General features: G+C 41.4%; 1 protein-coding gene across 2 annotated transcripts in view; it reads right to left on the bottom strand.

Annotated features, from left to right (window-relative positions):
• LOC122793603 (F-box only protein 6-like) overlaps positions 1–16,799 on the bottom strand; it is a 376,976-nt gene that overhangs the window by 197,438 nt on the left and 162,739 nt on the right. The window lies entirely within an intron of this gene.

Raw genomic sequence — 16,799 nt, 5'->3', positions numbered from 1 at the left:
CCAAAAGGTACGCGAGGCAGGAGATAAGGTGAGAGCTCCTTTGATGGCTTTGCCTGTGATTGAGGAGCTATTTCAGAGGGTAGCTATGGATATTGTAGGGCCTCTGAGTACCCCATGTTCCACAGGGAAAAAGTATATCCTAGTGATAGTGGATTATGCTACACGATACCCTGAGGCAGTGGCTCTGTCCTCCATTGATGCAGAAAAGGTGGCAAGTGCTTTGTTAGAGATTTTCAGCAGGGTAGGTTTCCCAAAAAAATTCTGACTGACAGAGGTGCCAATTTCATGTCAGACCTGCTGGCTTGTCTGTGGAAGTACTGTGGGGTGAAGCACATGAAGACCACCCCCTACCATTCCCAGACTAATGGTGTTGTTGAGAGGTTAAACTCTACAATCAAGTCCATGCTACGGGCATTTACAGACCAGTTTAAGAGGGAGTGGGACAAATATTTGCCTCATCTGTTGTTTGCTTACAGAGAGATTCCCCACGAATCCACAGGAGTTTCACCCTTTGAGTTGTTGTATGGGCATAGGGTGAGGGGACCTCTAGATTTAATTTGTGATGAGTGAAAAAGTGAGCGAGAATCTCACAAAGAGTCTGTTGTGGCACATGTCCTAAACCTCAGAACAAGGCACAGGGAACTCATGGGCTTGACCCCAGGAGAACCTGGCAGAAGCCCAACCACAGAAAAAGGTGTGGTATGACAAGAATGCTCGATCTAGAGAGTATGCTGTTGGGCAATAGGTAATGGTTATCATTCCTGTCAGACACAACAAGCTGCAAGCAGCTTGAAGCAGCTTGGGAGGGACCCTAAGAGGTGGTAAGAAAGGTTAATGATGTTAACAACATGGTGGAACTGCTAGGCAGGGGCACAAATTGTACTATGTTAACATGATGAAACCTTACCATGACAGGGAGGCCCGTGTGCTTAGCATTTGCAGTGGATTGCAGGAGGAGTATGAGGGAGATCTGGTGGCTGATCTCCTCAATGAGGCCTGGACTGACACCTCAGTGGAAGGGGTAGCAATGTCCCAGCTATCTCCTACCCAAGTTCGAGAAATCAGAGCAGCGTTACAGGTGTTTGGGGACATGTTCACTGGGAAACCAGGGTGCACCACCTGGTGCAGCACCAGGTGGATACAGGACCCCAAAGGCCTATTAGGCAGGCCCCTTATAGGGTGCCTGAGAGAGTCAAACAGACTCTGAAGGAGGAGATACAGTAGATGTTGGAACTAGGGGTGATTCAAGAGCCCAACAGTCCCTGGGCCTCCCCAGTGGTGCTGGTGCCAAAGAAGGATGGCAGCACCAGGTTCTGTGTGGACTACAGGAAATTAAATAGCCACACAGAGTCAAATGCTTACCCCACGCCTAGGACAGATGAGGCCCTAGAGCAGCTGGGTGGGGCTAAGTATCTTACGACCATTGATTTTACCAAGGGTTACTGGCAGGTGCCCTTGACTCCCTGTGCTATTGAGAAGTCAGCCTTTGTGACTCCTTTTGGCTTGTACGAGTTCACAAAGATGTCATTTGGGATGAAAAATGCCCCAGCAACTTTCCAGAGGCTGGTAGATCATATCCTAGCAGGAGCAAGAGGGTTTGCCCTTGCTTACCTGGATGGTGGACATCTACAGCCATTCCTGGCAAGAGCACCTTTAGCATGTCAGGGAGATGCTGGGCAGACTACAGACAGCAGGGATGACCATTAAGCCCAACAAATGTCAGGTGGGTATGGCAGAGGTCTCCTACCTGGGACACAGAGTGGGGAGTGGTAAGATCAGGCCAGAACCTGCCAAAGTGGAAGCCATTCACACATGACCTACACCTGTGACCAAAAAGCAGATGAGGGCATTCTTATGGACAGCAGGGTACTAGAGAAAGTTTGTCCCCAGTTATAGTACCCTAGCTGCTCCCTCACAGACCTTACAAGGTAGAACAGGCCAGATAAAGTAGTGTGGACCACAGCATGTAAGGAAGCTTTAGGAGGACCCCCTGTGTTAGCCAGTCCAGATTACAGCAAATAATTTGTTGTGCAGGTGGATGCTTTAAACCATGGGGTGGGGGCTATACTTAGCCAGATTTCTTCAGAGGGAGAAGAGCATCCAATGATTTATCTCAGTCGTAGGCTCCAACCCAGGGAGGAATGCTATATAGCTGTAGAAAAGAAATGTCTAGCCACAGTGTGGGCACTGCAGAAACTTCAGCCTTATTTGTATGGAAGAAAATTCACTGTAGTGACAGATCACAACCCCTTAACATGGTTACACAGAGCCAGCCAGCAAAATGCCAAGTGGCTAAGATGGAGCCTAGGGTTGCAAGCATATATGTCAGTGCAGCACCACAGTGGGATTAGCAATGCCAACACAGATGGGCTCTCAAGACGGGTAATGGGGTAAGATATACTTAGATAGACCTAATTCTCTCAAGCAGCGTTTCTCAAGGGTCACTTGAAAAACTAGCTTGAGTTCTTCGGGGGGGGGGGGGGTGTGTGAAGATAGGTGAAGGCTGCCAGCCTACCCAGATAGAATTCTGTAGATAATTCTGTCATTTGTAAATATTAATGTAAGCCACAGGCTTGTTCTCTTAAATGTGAAAAGACTGCATTGGATATTGAACTGCAAAAATGTAACAACAGTGCACTCTGCTATAAAAAAAACTAAGTCAAGCATTTCATGACTGTCTTTGATGTCAAAATTCGGAGCTGGTATGTCTAGAGGGAGGCATCCTGCCTATTGTTTTAAGACCACAGTTAATGGCTAGAATTTGCATGTACAAATGTCCTTTATTGCTCTGGTTCCTGACCAGGTGTAAAGAATGTAAATGTAGTTTCTGTTAGCCTGGGAACACCAGAGAAGTGTGAAGAATGATGTCATGTGAAGCAGCTCTGTTATCAATTTAAAGAGACAGAGAACTCAAAGCATTTTCTGTCTTGAGAACATCCAACATCAGCAGCATTGCTTTGCTCTTTATGTAAGTTTATTTTAGAACTGTGTTTTCTCTTAGATATAGCTAGGAAAATAGGAAGATTAAACTAGTTTGTTTTTCTGTAATGTCAGAACATTTGCTATTGTATTATTTTAAGTGTTTCTCTGTGATCTCTGAACTCTTGACTAGCACTGGGTAGTAAGAAGTATTGTCTTGTGTTTTTATTATTTATTATTAAATATTCCTAAACATTTCAACTGCGGCTGTTTTATGTAGAGTTAATTTAAGCTCTAGAGTACATTGCATGTATATAGTGGTACTGTACCAAGTCACTCTAATAAGCCTTGACTGTTCAGTCACACTTACCATTTGGATAATAATATTGCACAGTAATAATTGGACAACCTTTTAAGGGCCTTTGAATAGCTGATAAATATTAGTGGGTGGTGGCAGCTAGTACTACCTTTCAGACTGGGCAGAAAAGGAGCACAGCTGAAGCACCTGTGCCAGCCCTCCCCAGGAGTGTCTGTGTGATTGCATATAACTCTTATCTCAAAATGTGTGTTTGCCAGCTACTTGGGCAGGGACATGAAGCACTGGCTGGACAGAGAGGGTGCTGGAGGTTTTAGCTTGCCCACTAGGGTGAGATCTGGATCCTATAGCTGTGCCAGTGGGGAGTCTTATTGGGGACCTGGAGAGAAAGAGAGAGACCAGCCCCAGACTGACTGTGATCTCTGTGTGCTCTTAAGGGAAATTGTACTTTACTGTGTGTGTATTTATTATCCTTTCCCTATATGGACGTCACTCACTGGTGTTAGTAGTGAGGATTGAGGTTCCTTGATTGCTGGGCCAGTACATGAGCATCACAGTCCTCTGTGCAGCCTGAAAGACAAACTGAAACATTTTTTGCTAAAGGAAGACTTTTCATTATATTTGGTGTTTTTGTATTTACTTGTTTCCACTTAAAATTTATTAAATTAAGCCAAGGGTCTTAATCCAGACATTCACTTATGCAAGAGTAAGATAAAACATATCAGCTCTACATATATTTTAATCTGTGTACTTTTACTCACCAGCTGGGGTGAATGGTTAGTGCCTCTGTTAAGTAGTTATTTTATGGTGTTGATGAAGTGGGAGTTAAATATTTTTTAAATTTTATTTTGCGGTGATTGTGAAGGTGTCTGAAAATTTGGAGATTTTCCTGTGTTTTAACATGCAATGTTTTCCTTGCTTTATTCCTATCTTGCATTCATTTTTTTTTGCAGATAGCTGGGGGGAGGGGCAGTGTTTAGTTGACCCTCTTGTGGATGCCAGTTTGTTTGGAACATTGAGGAAGGTAGTATTAAATAGGTGGACTGCATCATCTAGGGTAATGCTGTGACAGTATTCCAGTTTAAGAATGGTTGAGAAAGTTTCTTTATTAAAGATTCTTATATTTTACACTTCTTTAAATAATATTTATTGGGTTGAGGGTCTGTGTGTCTAAAGGGCAAAGACTGGTAGACAATCACCAAATGTATTACAGCAATTTATATATATGGAACAGAATGGAGCTATGTCTCACTATATGTAAATACAGTAATATGTTAAATGTTGAATAATGACAATAACGATGAGCTTAAAAATAAAAAAATATATATGGACATTTTGTTAGCGCAATCACTTAAGCAGAAGTTTTTTAATGGAATGTGTGAAGAAACCAAAGTACTTAGGGAATCCCACACAAACTTAGGGAAAACATGCAGACTGTACACAAGCATTGAGCAGACAGACATCCGTCTTAAACTTTGGACCCTGAAGGTGTGAGGAACTGATTGTGTCACAAAGCAACCATGTTGCCCATGGCAACTATATAATCAGGTCCCACCAGTCCTCAGACTGTTACCTGAATTCTGGAGTTGTGACTGTGGATTGTTGGGTGGGAGGGCCTGCTAGATCCTATTCAACCTGCTTTTGCTAGCCAGTCTTCTATGAGAAATGGAAATGGAATCCTGAAGAGGCCAGTCTCCAGCTCCAGGTTATATACCAAACTATGGTAACATGATCTATGGGACGAATACAGGTAGTCTTTTGGTTTCAGGCATTTACCAACTGGCTAATGAGGGTTAAAGTGCTGTGTCTATACCATTGGATGAACTCCACAAATGGAATCTAGGGTGCATTTCCTTTAAGCCTCTCACTGCTAGCCACACTGGAGGACAGGCATGAATCTGAACCCTTGCTAATCAAGGATGAAGACTTAATACACAGGGACCATGAGGCAATCTTACAAATGGACTGACCTCCTGGAAGGTATGGCCATTGTCTGCTGTTCATTTCCTGGTTCCTTTGATATGGGTCCAGTAAAGACCTGGGGTTGTGTGACAAACCTTCCAGTCAATCCCTGAGCTGCACACTTAAAACCAATGCCTTTCTCTGGGTAATGAGAAAGGCTAGAAACCTCACTTGTCTGAGGCTGACCAGATTAAATTATTGCCATATATGACAGTGGCTCATGTTGCACTCCTTTCCCAACCAGGTGAAATTGTGCCAGTATTAGCCTTAACTCACTTTCTAAAGTCAATCAAAACAATAGCTGAAAATCACCAAAAATGGAATACAAGTGGCTGCTTTGAACAGTCCCACAGTCTTTTGGATAACAGTAGGTCTGAGCACTAAAATACATTTAAAAATGTTGCTAAGCTATAGACAGGTCTAAAAATAAATACTACAGAAGTCTGAAAGAAATAAAAACACCAAATGCAAGACCAATGCACTCTGGCAGCACAAAAACCCAATGTTCCAGTACTGGAAATAGAAAAGTCTTTATTATTTATTTATTTTATTTTACATTTGTTAACCAGGATAGTCCGACTGGATACATGTCCATTTTCAGCGGAGGCCTGGGAAGAAAAGCTCCAAGGTAAAACATACAGTAAAAATCACAAAATGATTAAACAGTTTACAGGCTCCAGTTGAGCAAGCAGTTAATATAATCATACATTTTTAAAACAGTGTTGACAAATTGACTAGGCAATGTAACATGATTACAGACTATAGAGGAGGATCTAGTCAGGTTTTGAACAAGGACATAGCCAGTGAGTTTTAAAGTATAGCTTGAGACTTTTTTTGAACTGAGTAAGAGAGGGTTCAAGAGTAAGATCAGCAGGAAGAGTTCCAAGTTTTGCCAACAGAGTTAGCAAACAGAGAGTCCCCAGCAGAGCTGTTGATTTTGGAAGTTTGATCCAGTAGTTTATTAGAAGAGCAAAGTGACCTTAGGTTGCTCTAAGGGTTGATGATATTTTTAAGTGCAAGTTTATTATCAGGGTGGCTGAGAACTTTATGGGCAATTATAAGCTGGTTGTACTGAAGTAGGCTGGCCATTCTAGCCACCCCAGAAGATTTGGTTTGTGACAGTGGTGGGTCCTATAGGCCGTGTCTGTTGCAAATCTAGCAATATAGTTATAACAGCTGGAGAGTTTGCATGATTACAGACTATAGAGAAGGATCTAGTCAGGTTTTGAACAAGGACATAGCCAGTGAGTTTTAAAGTATAGCTTGAGACTTTTTTTGAACTGAGTAAGATAGGGTTCAAGAGTAAGATCAGCAGGAAAAGAGTTCCAAGTTCTGCCAACAGAGTTAGCAAACAGAGAGTCCTCAGCAGAGTTATTGATTTTGGAAGTTTGATCCAGTAGTTTATTAGAAGAGCGAAGTGACCTCAGGTTGCTATAAGGGTTGATGATATTTTTAAGTGCAGGTGTGTTATCAGGGTGGCTGAGAACTTTATGGGCAATTATAAGTTGGTTGTACTGAAGTAGGTTAGGCCATTCTAGCCATCCCAGAAGATTTAGGTTGTGACAGTGGTGGGTCCTATAGGCTGTGCCTGTTGCAAATCCAGCAATATAGTTATAACAGCTGGAGAGTTTGCTAAGAGTGAATTTGTTTAGATTAGTGAGTAGAGGGGAGGCATATAGAAGAGTGGAGAGTAGATGGGAATGAGCAATAGCAGTCCTAGCAAATGGGGTAAGGACAGGTTTGATCTTATAGAGGGAGCCAAGTTTTTTGTTAATGGTTTTGATAGTTTGATTGACATGGATATCAAATTTGAGAATGTTGTCTACTGTGACGCCTAACAGTTTGGTTTGTGCATCTGGGGAGATAATGTACCATTATTAGATTTTATGGTAATGAGTAGTAAGGAAGACTTACAAGTGGGGGAGAAAAGAAGCAACTTTGTTTTGTTAGGGTTTAATACCAGCTGACGGTTAGCGAGCCAGTTTTCAACTATATTGAAAGTATTCTGGGTTAATGTCATTAAATCTGTCGGGGAGGTGGCTGAACAAATCAAGGTGGAGTCATCCGCATATTGGATACAGGTGGCATTTGGGATGACAGTGGGAAGGTCATTAATAAAGAGAGAGAAAAGAAGTGGTCCTAGTATGGAGCCCTGGGGACACCTAGGGTGATGGGAACACGTGTTGATAGTGTGTCCCGCCATAGGATGGCTTGTTGTCTACCACACAGTTAAGACTGGAATCACTGAAGCACATGGCTATTTAGTGAGAATGCCTTAAGGGTGTGCATGAGTATTTGGTGGTTGACCATATCAAAGGCCTTAGAGAGATCTAAAAGGAGGGCTGAGGAAAGCTTGCTATTATTTTGGTTATGGTTTATGGTGTAAGAGAAGGATAGGAGGGCTGAGGTGGTACTGTGGTGTGGCCTAAAACCATGCTAAGAGTTTGCCAACAGCTTATTCTGGGTAAGATAATGCATACTTTTTTATGGACACACTTCTCCATAATTTTAGACAATGGTGACAGAATAGCTATGGGTCTAAAGTTTGACAGTTCGAAGGAGCTGCCCCTTTTATGGAGTGGTATTACATGAGATATTTTCCAAATGGAGGGGACGATGGCTTCAGATAAGGGTCTGTTGATTATGATGGAGATGGGATATGCTATGGCATCTGCTGATTTTTGCAGATACTCTGGTGGGAGGAGATCAGCTGCTAGAGTAGTTGGTTTTAATTTCTTAATTAGAGATCTGATAAGTGATGTAGAAATAGGCTGAAAGCTAAAGGAGAGTGGGGTATTGGCTGTGGCAGAATTTGGGTTGGAGCAGTTGGGTGCCAGTTGGCTGGCTAGGGATTGGACAGTCTCTGTGAAGAAACTATTGAAGGCATTTGCAATATTCTCTGGGAATTTATGGTTGGAAGCTGATGGGGTAGGAGTGGAGGACTGTCCTGGGTGAAGAAGTTTGTTTATTCCTGCCCAAAACTTTTGAGGTTTGTTGTGATGTTTTTGTTGAAGATGGTAGTAGAAGTTTTTTTTTTTTGTCTAGTATATTACATTTTTTTGTGAGATTCCTTAGCTGTCAGTATCTGAGTTGATCTAGTGGGTCTTTTGGGGCACGCCATTTGTCCCATGCCTCATTTCTAGCTATGATTTTATATTTGGTCTCTTTTGAGAGCCATGCGGCAGTTTTTGTTTTGGCTCTAATGGAGCGAACAGGAGTGTGAGAATCTAGAAGAGTAAGGAATATGGAATTAAAGTATGCTACAGCAATTGGTGGAGTTGAAGTTCTTATTACTTCTGACGGTTTTAAAGGAGGTCTGGTGGGGGTTGTCTACCTTGTGCTTGAAAATGTACGTAAGTCAGTGGTCACTTAGGTCATCTGGGAGGGTCCCTGACTTATACATATAAGGGTGGCTGTTGATAAGTATCCAATCTAGGATACTGTCTTTGTTATTGGGTTTGCCTATCCTGGCGGGGGAGGATATGAGCTGCGTAAAACCATGTAGGTTGACATGGGTTGTAGGAGATTCCAAAGAACAGGTGTTCCAATCAACATTAAAATCTCCAAGCACCATAGTTTCTTGGGGGTAGGTACTGGATAACCAGTGGAGTATGTCCTCTAGGGTGTTTGTATTATTACCTGGAGGAATCTAAATGCAGACAATGTTTATGCATTTGTTATTGTTAATCTGTAGTTTGGTAATAATAATGTATGCATTATTAAACTGGGGTGGTTGTAGGGAGACCGTAGTAATATCGAGTGTATTTTTATAGAGTACAGCTACCCCACCACCCTTCCTAGTAGTACAATCTAATCTAAGTATGTCGCACCCTGGTGGTATTACCTCATTATCTTTAGTTACCAGTTTTAGCCAGGTCTCCGTAAGACATAATATATCGGGGGAGTAAACTGCTAAGACGGCATGCAGATTATGGACCTTATTGTTTATGCTTCTGATATTTAGTTGGCAGGTCAGGAGAGAATTAGGAGGCCTATTAGCCAGTGTTATGTTAGAAGGAATATTAGTTTGGGAACTGGAATCAACAGGTGGGGATTGGCCAGCATTTGGGTGGATGTCTCCATCCATTGTCAGGCTGTACTGTAAACTAACTATGAGTTTCATAATTTTGTTTATACATATTTAAACAATAAACATACCCCACAGCACATAACAATTAAAAAATGCCGGAGGACTGGGACTAAAAAAATTGCAGCAATCTGCACCTTCTTTGTTTATAACAAATTATTCAGAATCATATTCCTGCTAAGAAGCATCATTAAGGGAAAAAAAAGAATCCAGGGCATACCTCTCAACCTCCTATGGCAAGAAATCTGGACAAAGTCTAAAATAATCAGGGAACAAAGGCCCAAAAATAGGGACAGACTTTAAGTATTGCTCTTATAAACTTAGAAAGTTGCTAAAATAACAGGATTTGTGTCAGCAAGCATTTTCTGAAGAATATGAAGTCTCAAATGAGCATGAAACTCAAATGTATGTCATTATTTAGTGACTCCAATCCTCAGTGATTTGCCAGAAAACAACAGATTTTATGAGGAACAGACCAAAATATGAGGGAAAAATCTGGACATTCTACTAAAATCTGGACAGCTGAGAGGCATGATCAAGTGATGAACTAAAATAATGCCTACTTTTCAACAATGAGAGAGGGATGAGCAAGAAATAACATACATGAAAATTGTAACAGAAACAACTTTAGTCAAATATTAATATCGTGGGTCTTTTACATGATTTAACAGCACCAAGAAGAGAAGTGAAAAGTTGTAATACCCTCCATGACTAATACATGACCCGCATAACAGGATAACAAAATCAGTCACTCACTCACAAGATTCCACTGTCTTTAGTTAGCTATATCTATTGATATTTCATTTCAGGTACTAAAAATTATGTAATAAAATACTGGCACACCAAGACAGTAAAAGCAAATAAACATTTTAGAGCCAATGTAACCATGTGCAAAGAATGGCAACTTAAAATTGGAATTCTGATGATATACTTAAAAAAAAAAAAAAAAAAAAAAAAATCACATGCAAGAAAATTCTCAAGACAGATTTAAGGACTGAAAACTGCAATAGCAACCAAAGCGTTTGATCAAATGCAGAGCTTTGCACAACCTAACTAACTAGCCAACAAGATTTTACACTTATGAAAATTAAAGTTATGTACTCACCATAACTTTGTAAACAGAGATGCATAGTTATGGTGAATACATAACATTATCATCTGATGTTGTCCTTTCCATTCTTCCTCATCATGTGGGACACAGTCCCCAGCATGCCTCTCAACTGCACAGATTTTTGCAGAATGTCCAGATTTTTGCCTCATATTTTTTGTCTCTTTCTCAATAAAACAGTGGTTTTCTGGCAAATCATTGGCGATTCATTGAGGACTGAAGCCAGAAAATAATGATATACATTTGAGATTCAGACTTCACACCCTTCAGCAAAGGCATGCCAATGCAAAACCTGTTATTCTATGGACATTCTAAGCTTCTAAGATAAATATTTACAAATTGTCCATATTTTGTGGGTGTTTGGCCCCCTATTATTTAAGGCTTTGCCCAGATTTCCTGCTCTAAGAGTTTGAGAGGTATGGTCCCCAGCTAGCCTATGTGAATCTTGGGTGGCCCTCATGTAAGGATGGCCTGACAAACCAAAGACAGCTCTGTTTCTAGAGGTCAAAGCTAGTTTGTAATGAGCAATAAAGGTACGAGCATTATATAATGTAGCTGCTGCACAAATGTCATCAATGGAAGTTGTAGACCAGAAGGTAGAAGAAGTTGCCATTGACCTAGTGGAATGCACTTTAGTAGGCTTTGATAGGGTTATGGTAAATACATAACATTATTTATTTTATTTTTATTTTACATTTGTTGACCGGGATAGTCCGACTGGATATATGTCCATTTTCAGCAGAGGCCTGGGGAGAAAAGCTCCAAAGGTAAACATGTACAATCATTACAATGTCATGTCGAACAGGAGTAATCATAACATAATACAAATATAACACATTTTACAGTCTAGTTAAATTTATGGAAATATACCACTTATTCTAGTACATTTAAATTTGTACAGTATAACAATCTTCTAAACTGGCTTAACAAAGATATTTAAGTAGCACTTACAGACATAGGATAGATACATCAATATGCATAAAGATTTAGTCAGGCTTGGAACAGGGACATATCCATTCAGACTTGGAAATACTCCTTGAGAACTATTTTAAATTGAGATAGGGTGGTATCGAGGGTAATGTTAGCAGGAAGGGAATTCCAAATTTTGCCAGCAGAGTTGGCGAACAGGGAGTCACCAGCTGAGTTGTTGGATTTGATGGTTTGCACTAATAGTCTGTTAGATGACCACAGTGATCTGGAGTTGGAGTGGGGGTAGATGATGTTTTTCAGGGCAGGTGATTTATCTGGTTAGTTAAGTACTTTGTGAGCAACAATGAGTTGATTATACTGAATCTGCCTGGGTAGCTCCAGCCATTCAAGATAATTTAGATTTTTACAGTGATGCGTTCTTTAGGGTAGACCAGTTGCAAATCTAGCTATGTTATTATAGCAGCTTGAGAGTTTAGTAAGATCAGATTTATTTAGTTTGGCTAGTAAAGGGGAAGCATAGTAGAGTGCAAAAAGTAGATGGGAGCAGGCAATGGAGGTCCTAGCATATGGGGTAAGGAATGGCTTTATCCTATAAAGTGAGCCCAGTTTTCTGTTAATGGTTTTGATTGTTTTATTGACGTGCACATCAAACTTAAGACTGTTGTCTATAATAACTCCTAGCAGTTTTGTATGGACATCTGGAGAGATAATGGTACCGTTATTAGCCTTAATGGAGACAGATAACATTGTGGATCTTTGAGTGAGGGTGAAAAGTAGGAGCATTGTTTTATTAGGGTTTAGAATCAGACAGCGAGCGGCAAGCCAGTTCTCTACTAGGTTGAAAGTACTCTGAGTTACTGATAGCAGTTCTGTTTGCGAGGTGCCAGTGCAGCTCAAGGTTGAGTCGTCTGCATACTGACTGCAGATGGCTTCAGGACTTACAGTGTAGAGGTCATTGATAAAAATGGAAAACAGAAGTGGTCCCAAGATAGACCCTTGTGGGACACCTAGAGTGTTGGGTAGGAGGTTTGAGAGTTTGTTCTGTCATAAGACAGATTGTTGTCTATTGTGCAGGTAGGATTCAGACCATCGGAGAGGGTGATTACCTAGGGACATTGTTGACAGGGTGTTGATAAGAAGATGGTGGTTAGCCATGTCAAAAGCCTTTGACGGGGTCCAGGAAAAGGGCTGAAGATAGCTTGTTGTTGTTCCTGTTATAGTTTATTGCATTAGAGAAGGCGAGGAGAGCTGTGGTGGTACTATGATATGGTCTGAAGCCATGCTGGGAGCTAACCAGTAGGTTGTTTTGGGTTAGAAAGTTCATGAGTTGTTTATGGATGCATTTTTCCATTATTTTTGCCAGAGGTGATAAGATGGCTATGGGTCTATAATTGGATAACTCAGTAGAGTCACCACCTTTAAGGAGGAGTATGACACATGATATTTTCCAGATAGAGGGGACTGAGGCTTCTGATATGGACCGATTAATTAGAATGGAAACAGGGTACGCTATGGTATCAGCAGCTTTTTGCAAATATTCAGCTGGGAGAAGGTCTGTGGCTAGGGTAGTAGGTTTTAATTTTTTGAGTAGTGAATGAATGAAAGATGTAGAGACTGGTTGGAAGCTAAAGGAGGGTTGGGAGCTGGGGAGTGCTATCCAGTGGGTTAGAGGAGTTAAGGGATACTTGGCTTGCAAGGGCTTGGATGATTTCAGTAAAGAAATTATTAAAGGTGTTAGCAACATCATCTGGTAGTTTATCGGTAGAGGCTGAGGGAGGTGGAGTGGTGGTTTGACCTGGGTGCAGTAATTTATTTACCCCTGCCCAGAATTTTTGGGGGTTATTTTGGTTCCCTTGTTGAAGATGGAGGTAGTAGTTTTTTTATCTAAAAGAATAGCTTGTTTTGTCTCATCAACATTATCATCTGATGTTGTCCTTTCCATTCTTCCTCATCATGTGGGACAGAGTCCCCAGCTATGTGAATCTTGGGTCACTCTCTTAGAAGGATATTCAGGAAGACTAACAAACCAAAGGCAGCTCTGCTTCTATAGGTCAAATCTAGTTTGTAATGAGCAATAAAGGTATGATCATTAGACCAAGTAGCTGTTTTGCAAATGTCATCAATGGAAGTTCTAGACCAGAAGGTAGAATAAGTTGCCATTGACCTAACAGAATGTGCTTTAGGAGGCTTTGATGGGGAGAGGTCTTGTTGAGTATATACAAAAGAGATGGAATCAGTAATCCATTTGGCCAGGGTAACTTTAGAAACTGGTGAGCCTAGTCTGTTTGGTGAGAAAGAAATAAACAGCTGTTCTGATTTTCTGAAATCTCTTGTCCTGTGTAGATAAAAATAGTTGTCTATGTACATCAAAAAGACTTAGCAAGTACTCTCCCTCATTTGAAAAATTAGGGAACAAGACAGGTAAATGAATTGTTTGATTGATATTTGATTCAGACGCTACCTTTGGTAAGAAGGATGGATTGGTTCATAAAGTAACTCTGAAAAACAATGTAAGGGAATTTGAAATATAGAGCCTGGAGTTCAGAAATTCTCCTCACAGATGTAATAACTACTAGGAAAGCTATTTTCCAAGACAAGAATTTTAAATCAGATTTTGCAGATGGTTCAAAGGGTTGTTGGGGCAAAACCTTGAAGTATGACTGTTAGATCCTAAGGACGTGAAGGATCTTTCACTGGAGGTCTAAGTAAGAAGGTTCACTTTACAAAAGCCTTGCACAGTTTCAAAGAAGCTAAAGAGAAAGCTTTTTCTACTGAGTGAAAATTAGACATGGCTACTAATTGAGCTTTGATTATATTAAAATTAGCATCTTCCAGAAAAAATAGATGCTAAAAATTCCAGAACCTAAGATATAGGAGCAGTGAAAGGGTCAGTTTCCCTCTGAAGAGCCCAAATTTAAATATTTTCTATTTACTCCCATAGATCTTCCTTGTAGATGCTTCCTGGGAAGATATAAGTTATCTGAGAGGGGAGGAAAGACTGGGCTGTCTAGGTATCAATGGAACTGGAGAAACCATACAATTAGTTTGAGGCCTGGAATTTTGGGATGCTTCATCCCCGAGGGATGCAAGAGATGGTCTGGACTGGGATCCAATATCCATGGAAAATATTGAAGATGAGACCAAAGGAAGGAGAACCACAGCCGAACAGAAAAAAACAAACAATCAGTAAACATTAAAAGGAAAAACATATAGACCCAGCCAAGACAGATTTTCCAATGTGTGATTCCTTAAAACTTCTTGTATTAGAGGTAACGTGATATATGCAAATGACTGATATCCTTAAGGGGTCACTTGCATATATCCCATGTTACCTCTAATACAAGGGGTTTTGAAGAATTATACAGTGGAAGACCACTCATGAGGCATCAAAATGGACCAACTGAGTTTGTCTGCTAGTATGTTGGATTTCCTTGGTATGTGCATTGCCATAAGAAAGCAGTTGGAGGAGATTGCCCAGTGCCACACTCTCATTTCAACAAAGGGGGTAAGATCGGGATCCCCCCATTTGTTGATGTACCAGACCACAGAACATGTTGTCAGTGTGTATTGCAATAGTCCCTAGAGGGAGAACATCTTGAAAGGCCTGCAGTGCTAGTAGGACCACACTCATCTCTAGACCACTGATATGAGAATTGGTCTCTTGGGGGGGGGGGCATGCCTTGGACTGTCCTTAACAGAAAATGCCCCACCTCACCCTATTTGGGAAGTGTCCTTGGTAACCACGGCTACAGGAGGAGACAGAATAAAGGGACGGCCTGGACAAACTTTGTCCGATTGAATCCACCAATGAAGATAATTCTTGCAAACTAGAGTGATTTTGACTGGGAAGGACAGAGGATGACACAGAATAGACCAGTGAACAACTAGGCCCATTGGAAAACACATATGTAGAACCAGGCCATTGGAACTAAGGTTATGGCAGCTGTCACTGAACCTACAGCCTGAAAGACAAGTATGGCTGGAAGAGAAAGGTGAACAAGAATTTGTTGTACCTGAAATGTGACTGTGTACACACAATGTATAGGAATGGAGGCTATCTGAGTTACTGTGCTCAGCTGGGCACCTATAAAATCCAGACTCTGTACAGGCTGTAGATGAGGTTTGGGGGGGTGTTGACTAAAATGCCTAGTCCTTGACAAATCTGGAGTAAATAGTGCCTGGATTGCTCTAAGGGATGCTTGGTTGGAGCAGTGAGGAGCCATTTGTTTAGATATGGAAACACTTGGAATCCCAGCAGTCACAAGTGAGCTGCTACCACTGCCATACACTTGGCAAGCACCCTGGTGGCTCTGAACTGACAGTGACCATCTCCCAGCCAGAAGCACAGAAATCTCTGGGATCATCTCTTCATCTTTATGTGATATATACCTCCTGAAGATCGACTGAGCAGATTCAATTGTCTTTGTGTAAAAGGGCAGAATGGACTGAACTGTGACCACTCAGAACTTTGACTTCATAAACTGGTTCAGGTTGCTTAAATCCAAAACTGATCTCAAGTCCCCTCGTCTTCTTTGGCACTAAAAAGAATCCTGAGTAAGTCCTGAATCCTCTCTGGTCTGGTGGGACGTTCTGGATTACTCTTATTTAGCAGCTTTTGAATCTCCTGAGCTGCAGCTTCTCTCTGACAGGGTGGGGTATTGGGAAGCTTTCTGATTTTTTTTTGGGGGGGGGTCTGGAAAAATGGTATGAGATAACCTCTGGATATTAGATTTAGCACCCAAGAATCTTTTGTTATAGAAGACCAGATGTCTGGGTGCAAAGACAAGTGGCCCCTGACTGCATCCAGAGGTGGGCAGTTGGGCAACCCTTCAGGAGTGCTTACAGGGTCTATCCAAAAAGGAATCTCAGAAACCCTGGTTTTGCAGTCCTACACTGCTGCAAGAACTGAGTCTTCCATTCAAACTCCCCCTCTGTGTCTGGAGGAGTTGTCCCCATGTGAATTCTGGAAAGATCCCTGGGACTTATGGAAACAGATTTTCTTGCCTCTTCTTTGATTCTGGGAAAAGGATCGTTGTGGGGTAGAAAAGTGAATCCCTAAGGCAGACAGAGTCTTTCCATACTGTTCACTCTGGAAAGCATTTCTTTCACAGAAGGGCCAAATAAAGACATTCCATCAATGGAAGCACGGATGAAAGAAGACTTGAAGAGCTCAGCAAAGTTGCATAAACACAACCAGGAACGTCCCCTAACAGCTATGCCTGAACTGGCAACCTGTGGGGTACCCACCACAGCATGTGATGTTAACATCATGGATGAACTGGAGATGGATAACAGAGTGGCTAGCTGTGAAGAGGACCTCTTGTAGTTCTCCAAAGACATGGACTCCGAGAGAGATTTGGAAAATTTCTTGGTCAAATTCCACTGTAATCTAGTGAAGTAAACTAAATAATTCATGGACCTCAAGGCAAAGGTTGCTGAAGAAAATATGCATTGTCTAAACCTGTCCATAGCCCTGG

Source organism: Protopterus annectens, chromosome 2.part0 (assembly GCF_019279795.1).
Source record: "Protopterus annectens isolate FY-2018-M chromosome 2.part0, PAN1.0, whole genome shotgun sequence".
NCBI classification, from domain to species: Eukaryota; Metazoa; Chordata; order Ceratodontiformes; family Protopteridae; genus Protopterus; species Protopterus annectens.
Note: the sequence above shows the minus strand (reverse complement) of the source record. Positions and strands in the feature narration are given on the sequence as shown.